The 8085-nt window shown below is 39.6% G+C and overlaps 1 non-coding gene across 1 annotated transcript; it reads right to left on the reverse strand.

The window, feature by feature from the left end:
* Nucleotides 1–443: 443 nt before the first annotated feature.
* LOC145625866 (small nucleolar RNA R71) lies at nucleotides 444–551 on the reverse strand. The gene has a single exon (XR_014110765.1). It is a non-coding gene; the product is annotated as a small nucleolar RNA R71 (small nucleolar RNA).
* Nucleotides 552–8085: the final 7534 nt, after the last annotated feature.

The raw sequence follows: 8085 nt of genomic DNA on the forward strand, positions 1-8085 counted from the left end.
GAGATCAACCGAACCTTGAGACAAGTCCGTAGGATTTATCAAGACGAGGGAAAAGGTTTTGATGATATAATTTATAGTGAGAGTGATTCTTACTCTTTAAGTTCACAAAGCAGATCAATGACGAGACAAGAAGATGATGTTTTGTTTCGTGAGTTCGGAAATCCGGAGGATTATGAGCTCACGAGAGGGATATTGCTACCTGTCACGGAAACCAACTTCTCAATCCATCCTCAATATACTAGAATGGTCCAATCGGAGCAATTATTCGGAAATGCAAGTGAGGGCCTTATTGAACATTTGGACCGATTCCTTGAGTTGTGCGCAATGATGCAAACCAATGAAGTAAGCCAAGACTACATTCGTATGCACCTTCTCCGACAATCTTTTACCGGATGAGCAAAGAAATGGCTAAAGCAAGTAAAGCCTCCGAGGAGAAGACCGCCGAAATGAGAAGGAAAATCGCATCCTTTGAGCAAGAAGTCGATGAAAGTCTTGGTGAAGCTTGGGAGAGATTCAAAGAGTTGGTGCAAGCGTGTCCCCACCATGAGTACAATCAAGGGTTGCTCATGCGATTTTTCTACGACGGATTAGAGCCCCTGTCAAGAGCCAATTTGGATGCGGGGGCGGGTGGTCAATTTATCAAAATCCCTCAAAATCAAGTTGAAGCCACAATAGAAGAGGTATCAAAGAATTACTCTTGGGGTGGCCGAAGAATAAATAATCCAAAGAAAGGTGGTATTTACGAATTGGAGAAAGTTGATCAATTGCAACATCAAATTGATCAACTAACAAAAGGGCTTTCCAAGTTGAACACGAGTGTGAGTGCAAGTTCAAGCGGTGGAGCAAGCTCCTCTAAAGTTAACTCTTTCTCTTGTCAAAATTGTGGAGGAACGAACCATGATACATCTTATTGTGGAGCTAAGCACCTCAAATAAATCAAGAACAAGCACCTCAAGCGGAGCTAACACAAACTCAACTCCTTCAAGCCATGCATGCTCAAATGCAAACTTTTGGGCAACAAATGCAAGAGATAAGAGATCACAACAAGATAGTTGATTCACAACTAGCTCAATTAGCCGAGAGAACTCCTTTCAAATCACCATCTACTCTACCCAGACAACCACAACCTAACCCTTCTCACAACTCAAAACCCAATACATGCAAGGCGATCACATTGAGGTCGGGAACTTCCTATGAAGGACCAAATGAGGGGGATAGTGAGGAAAAGAAGGGAGGACATGAGAGTGTGAATGAAAACAAGGGAGGTGAGAAAGAAAAAGTTGATGAGATAGAAGGAGGTTCGGAGAAGAAGAAGCTTGACAATGAGAAGACAACTTTAATTCCAAGTGAGGCTAGGAACCTTGATGGACCGGTTCCTTTTCCCATTCGGCTTGGAGAGAGGAAGTTGAACGACAAGTTTGCAAAATTCCTTAGTCTGATGAAGAATTTGCACATCAACCTCCCTTGCCTTGAAGTTGTGACACAAATGCCATCTTACTCCAAGTTCCTCAAAGATATTCTCACCAACCAGAGGAAGATCAATGATGAACTTATCACCCTTCCACATCAAGTAAGTGCTATTTTCCAACATAAGATGCCTAAGAAGGAAAAAGACCCGGGAAGCTTCACTTTGCCGGTGAAAATTGGGAACATGGAAGCTAGGGGCACCTTAGCCGATCTTTGATAAAGTGTTAGTTTAATCCCTCTATCCATTTCTCAGAAACTCACTATGGAGATGATCCCTACATGGAAGACAATTCAATTGGCCGATCGGTCAGTGAAATTACCTTGTGGAGAGCTTGAGGATGTTCCAATTCAAGTGGGACAATCTACGTGCCTTGTGACTTTGTTGTGATGGATATGGAGGAAGATGTTAACACTCCTTTTATTTTGGGACGTGAAGCTCTTAAAACTTTGGGGCCGGTCATCAATTGCAAGAATAACACCATCACATGTGAGGTGCCCGATGAGAAGATAGTCTTTGAGTTTTCTAAGTTGCTTAAGACCCCCATGGTTGAAAAATGCTATAGAGTTGATGTTGTGAATGAAGAGCTAGATCACTTGGAGAAGGTTGTGATGAGGCCTCAAGATCCAATGATAGAAGCTCTAACGTGCAAAGAAGAGTTCCACTCTCAAGAGGCTAAAGAGTTTGTCATGTCAATGGAGGAATCCTCAAAGGAGGAGGTTGAACAACAAGTTGAGATTGAGATTGAGTCCAAGGAAGAGAAATTGGAGGAGAGTTGTGAGCCTCCTCCAAGGTAGAACTCAAGCCCCTTCCCCCTTCTTTGAAATATGCTTATATTGATAAAGAGGGAAATTACCCTATTATTGTCAATGCTACCCTAGATGGTCTTAATTTGGAAAAACTACTTGATGTTTTGAGAAAATATAAGGATGTGATAGGGTATATCATTGATAATATCTATGGTATTAGCCCTTCTTTATGCATGGATCGTATTCATCTTGAAGATGATCATTCCACCTCCATTGAACCTCAAAGAAGGTTGAACCCCAACCTTCAAGAGGTTGTCAAGAAAGAAATTTTAAAACTACGTGAGGCGGGCATCATCTATGCTATCTTCGATAGCAAGTGGGTTAGCCCGGTTCATGTAGTTCCAAAAAAAGGTGGGATGACTATAATCAAAAGTGAAGGAAGAGAGGAAATCTCCACCCGGACAGTGACCGGGTGGAGGATATGTATTGATTATAGGAGGTTGAACAAAAACACCAAGAAAGATCATTTCCTCTCTTATTCATGGACCAAATGCTTGAGAGGCTCTCTCACCATGCTTTCTTTTGTTTCTTGGATGGGTATTCCGGATTCTTCCAAATCCCTATCCATCCAAGCGATCAAGAGAAAACTACTTTCACATGTCCATATGGGACATTTGCATACCAAAGAATGCCATTTGGTTTATGCAATGATCCTTCTACCTTTCAAAGATGCATGCCCTCCATTTTCTCCGAGATGGTTGAAAAAGAAATTGAAGTTTTCATGGATGATTTTAGTGTTGGTGGCTCGTCTGTTGACAATTGTCCTTTTAACCTTGAAAAAGTTTTGAAAAGGTGTCAAAAGACGAGTTTGGTTTTGAATTGGGAAAAATGCCACTTCATGGTCGAGGAGGACATTTTCCTCGGCCATAAAGTTTCAAAAAATGGCATTGAGGTTGATCCGGCTAAAGTTTCGGTGATTGAGAAATTACCCCCTCCTAATTATATCACGGGAGTACGAGCTTTTCTTGGGCATGGCGGTTTCTACCAGAGATTTATTAAAGACTTTTCGTCAATCGCAAAACTTTTGACCAAATTACTCAAAAAGGATGTTGCTTTTAACATCAATGAGGCTTGCCTTGAGGCATTTCGTAAGCTCAAGGAAGCTCTCATTTCCTCTCCCGTTGTGCAAACTCCGGATTAGAGCTTACCTTTTGACCTAATGTGCAATGCGAGCGATTTTGCAGTGGGTGCCGTGCTTGGACAAAAGAAAGAAGGAAAATCATGTGTCATCTACTATGCAAGTAGGACTCTTGATGAAGCTCAAAAGAACTACACAATAACGGCAAAGAAAATGCTAGCGGTTATTTTTGCCTTTGATAAGTTTAGGTCCTATCTTATTAGCTCTAAGGTGATTGTGTACACGGATTATATTGCGGTGCGATATCTCATGACTAAGAAGGAAGCAAAGCCTCGCTTAATCAGTTGGGTTCTCTCTCTTCAACATTTTCACATGGAAATGAGGGACAAAAAGGGAGCGGAGAACTACGTTGCGGATCATTTGTCTAGGCTACCTCTTGAGAACAAAAGTGATGTGCCAATCAATGATGAGATAGGATTTGAAACCATCATAGCTATGGCTTCAACATGTAGCCCTTGGTATGCGGACATTGCCAATTATCATGCTTGTGGAGTCATTCCCCCGGAGTTTTCTTCTCAGCAAAAGAAGAGGTTTTTGAAGAAGTGAGGAGGTACTTTTGGAATGACCCATACTTGTTCAAACAATGCGGAGATGGCCTTTTTCGATAATGTGTTCCGGATCATGAAATCGAAGGAGTTCTTAAGCATTGCCATTCACTACCATGTGGAGGACATGGGGGTGTTGATAAGACGGTAGTAAAAATCTCTCAATCTCTATTGTGGTGGCCAATGATGCATAAGGTTGCTCACAAGTTCGTTTCACAATGTGATAGGTGTCAAAGGAGTGGAGGCATAACCAAAAGAGATGAAATGCCTCAACAAAATTTCTTAGAAGTTGAGCCCTTTGATGTTTGGGGGGTGGACTTTATGGGGCCTTTCGTTTCTTCTTGTGGAAATCTATATATATTGGTAGCAGTTTATTATGTGACAAAATGGATTGAAGCCATACCCTCACCTACCAATGATCACAAGGTTGTGCTTAAGCTTCTTAAGAAGATCATTTTTCCTAGGTTTGGGGTTCCAAGGGTGCTAATTAGTGATGGAGGGTCCCATTTCGCCAAAAAGCAATTTGAAGCTCTTCTCAAGAGGTAGCGTTCATCACAAGGTTGGATTACCTTACCACCCTCTAACTCAAGGACAAGTGGAGGTCTCGAATCGTGAAATCAAGAATCTACTTGAAAGGATGGTGAACAAATCAAGGAAGGATTGGTCTCTCAAGATTTATGACACACTATGGGCTCTTAGAACGGCGTACAAAACTCCAAATGGCACGACCCCCTATAGGTTGGTCTATGGAAAGGCCTGTCACTTGCCGGTTGAGTTAGAATACAAGGCTTGGTGGGCCATCAAGGAACTCAATATGGATTTATTGTTGGCCGGTGAGAAGAGATTGCTTAAGCTCAATGAACTTCAAGAGCTTAGAGATGATGCTTATGAGAGCTCTAGATTGTATAAGGAGAAGACAAAAAAGTGGCATGACCAACATATACGAAATAAGAGCTTTAAGGTTGGAGATAAAGTTTTTCTTTTCAACTCAAGGCTTCGTTTGTTTTCGTGTAAACTCAAGTCCAAGTGGTCGGGTCCTTTTGTGATATCAAAGACTACTCCTTATGGGTCTTTTGAGTTAGATGCGGATGGTAACAAGTTTATGGTCAATGATCATCGTTTGAAGCACTACTTTTGCAAGGAAGAAGTTGGTCCCATTGAATGTCTAATGCTTGACCCTTTGGATCCTAAGCCTCCCCCTTGATGATTTTTTCTCATGGTCAAGATAGTGACCTCATAAAGAAGCGCTTCTTGGGAGGCAACCTAAGTTTCTAACCCTTTTCTACTATTCTCTTTTCTTTTTTCTTGATGCTTTAATTTTTCTATCTACAATTTTGGATTGATGGATTTATGTGTTTTTAGGATTTGGTTGAGTTGGAATTGTTGGTATGCCTTGTGTAGGGAATAAATTTCAAGCGTTAATCCCCATGCTTGAACCCCACTTTGATAATACATTAAAGTACGGTGGCATCCAAAAGGGAAGAAGATAGAGCAAAAGAGTCGCCAAGAAGTTTTAGGAACTTGTAAACCGTTCACAGGGTGAAGGTTATACCCCTTAACGATCCAAGAGATCGTCAACTCCATAAGGTCTTGAACCAAATAAGGGTTTGGGGATGAAGGTACAAATCCAACCTAAAAGAGATTAAACCTGCCCTAATAACATGCCTCTACTTTATTCTGATCCTATTCATGTGCGCTCTCTAAATAACATGCAATCAATAGGATTAACCCTAAACCTGTTTATCTATGTTGGTTTAATTTAATGCACAAGTAAACTATTATTGGCGATCACTTGAATTATAATCATATTAACCCTAACAAGATTATTAATTATCTTATTAAGCATGATTACAAGTACAAATTCCCTTTAAACATGCATAAATGGTGTGATCAAGCAATAAATAATAAATATCAAGCAACATAATAATAATAAATGACAATAAAATTATAATCATCAAAATATCAATAATAATATTCATAATCATCATAAATTATAACAATTATAATCATAATCATGTTCATGTTAATATTAAAGCATAATAATAGCAAAATCATAGGCATGATACTAACAAGATTAATAACAAATCCTAGCATGTCACTAAACGATAAAAATCAAGTCTTTAACCCTAACATGATAGTAACAATCATAAATATTAGGAAGAACATAGGAGGCATCATAACAATCATATTTAATATTAAATTACCCTAGACATGATACCATGAATATCATAATAACAATTTAAACATGATTTCTACATCATAACATCAATAGAAACCAATTAAAGCAGTTACTTTGATGCCTCGTACCTCTTTCTAATAACAAAATACACACGTTAGTAATTTCAAGGAAAATAATAAACAAACAATTATATTAAATAATTGAAAGAGAGATTTGGGACCAAACCCTTAGAAATTAAACCTTTCACGTCTAGGGCGAAGGTAACTTCGAATATGGCTAGGTGTTTCTAGATCTTGTGAATGCGCAATTTTTTATGTAAAAGCAAGTTTAGAAAAGAGAGAAAGAATGGTGAATGATTATAGAGAATTGATGATTGCGAATGAAAACTGGTTGTAGGTGAATATAATTGAAAACTTATTGTTGATGAGAATTGGTGAATGAGAACGGAGTTTTTAATACTTTATTTATAGAGAAAATCAGCCAAAAAGATAAAATTAACAAAACAGAGTCTGGCGCACGCAAAACGAGATTGACGCCAACGCTAGCTAATTAGCGCCAGGCGCCAACATTAGCACTACGCGCCAATGCCGGGCGTCAGGCGCTAGTCCTGTTTTTGACGCGTTTTCGAAAATCAGATAAATTTTTTCCGTACAGGAAGATAAAATTGTATCTTTTCATCAAAAATGCTATTTGATTTTAATTAAAACTCTGAAAAGTCAACAAAAGTCAATTTATCAATGCTAATTAAATTAGGAATGAAAAGAACCTTCTAGAAGAATCTAGAAGATTAAACCATTCCTATTAGGCCCTCCCCTTGATCATTGGGCCGCATATAAGGCTCAAACCGGGCCCAGTTTGGTAAATTGGTCATAACTTCCTCAATATTCATTGGAATTGGGCTTATAATATATCGTTGGAAATCTCTTGTCAAGACCCATCCAACTACTATACTATTGGACCCCTATCATGGACCAACTAAACTGGATTGGCTGTTTTCTTAAAATAAATTTTCAAAAACAGAGAGAAGAGAAAAGAAAATTAAAACTATCCGCAACACTAGACTTTCCACACTTTCGCTTCATTCGATTATGATTCGACGCGAAAGGTGCTCATCACTGGGTTTGGTTTTGGGGAGACACACATGGGTGTCTACAGAAGCCCCCATTTTGACAGAGTTTGGAGAAACGCGAGTTTCGAAAACGAAAGTCAAAGTAGCAATAGGGACGGAGAATGATTCAGAACGTTCTGCGATTCTAAGTCACTTTTGTAACGCCGATACCTGCAAACTAGCTTTAGTTAAGAAACGCGTATTTTGCACCGTCGAGCTCACGTCTCTGAAAGTAACCGATTTGCTGCCGCATTACTGTTGTTTTGATGACCTCCTGTAAGCTAGAGAATGCCATCCCGCTTGAAAATCGCTACGCCTGTAACTGCTCCCAAATTAGAAGATTGCTTCGCCTGAAACGATCCTCCTCCGCATTGATAATATTCCACGTCCAAGGGAATACTATCGAAGATTGCTTCTCTTGAAACAATCCTTAGTTGTTTGTGACAACTCTCCACAATCTAGGGGACACCACCTTGCTGTTTCGATGTTCACTCGTCTCTGAACAAAAAACTTCTTTTTGATATGTTCTTCTGAATTATGTGTCCATGCGTCTCTGAACGAAGAGCTTGATAATAGGATGCCCACGCGTCTCTGAGCAAAAGAGCTTGAAAATAGGAGATCTTTGATGATATGTCCACGCGTCTCTAAACAAAAGATCTTTTGAATGATATGCCCACGGACCTCTGGAGCAAGAAAGCTTGATGTAAATGTTCATGCGTCTCTGAACAAAAGAGCTTTGATGGAAATGTTCACGCGTCTCTGAACAAAAGAGCTTCGATACTTGAACGTTTGTTGCGATAATATTCTGAAGAAGAAATTTCCGTAGAACAACGTTTGTCAA

Source organism: Chenopodium album, chromosome 3 (genome assembly GCF_948465745.1).
Source record: "Chenopodium album chromosome 3, dcCheAlbu1.1, whole genome shotgun sequence".
NCBI lineage: Eukaryota > Viridiplantae > Streptophyta > Magnoliopsida > Caryophyllales > Amaranthaceae > Chenopodium > Chenopodium album.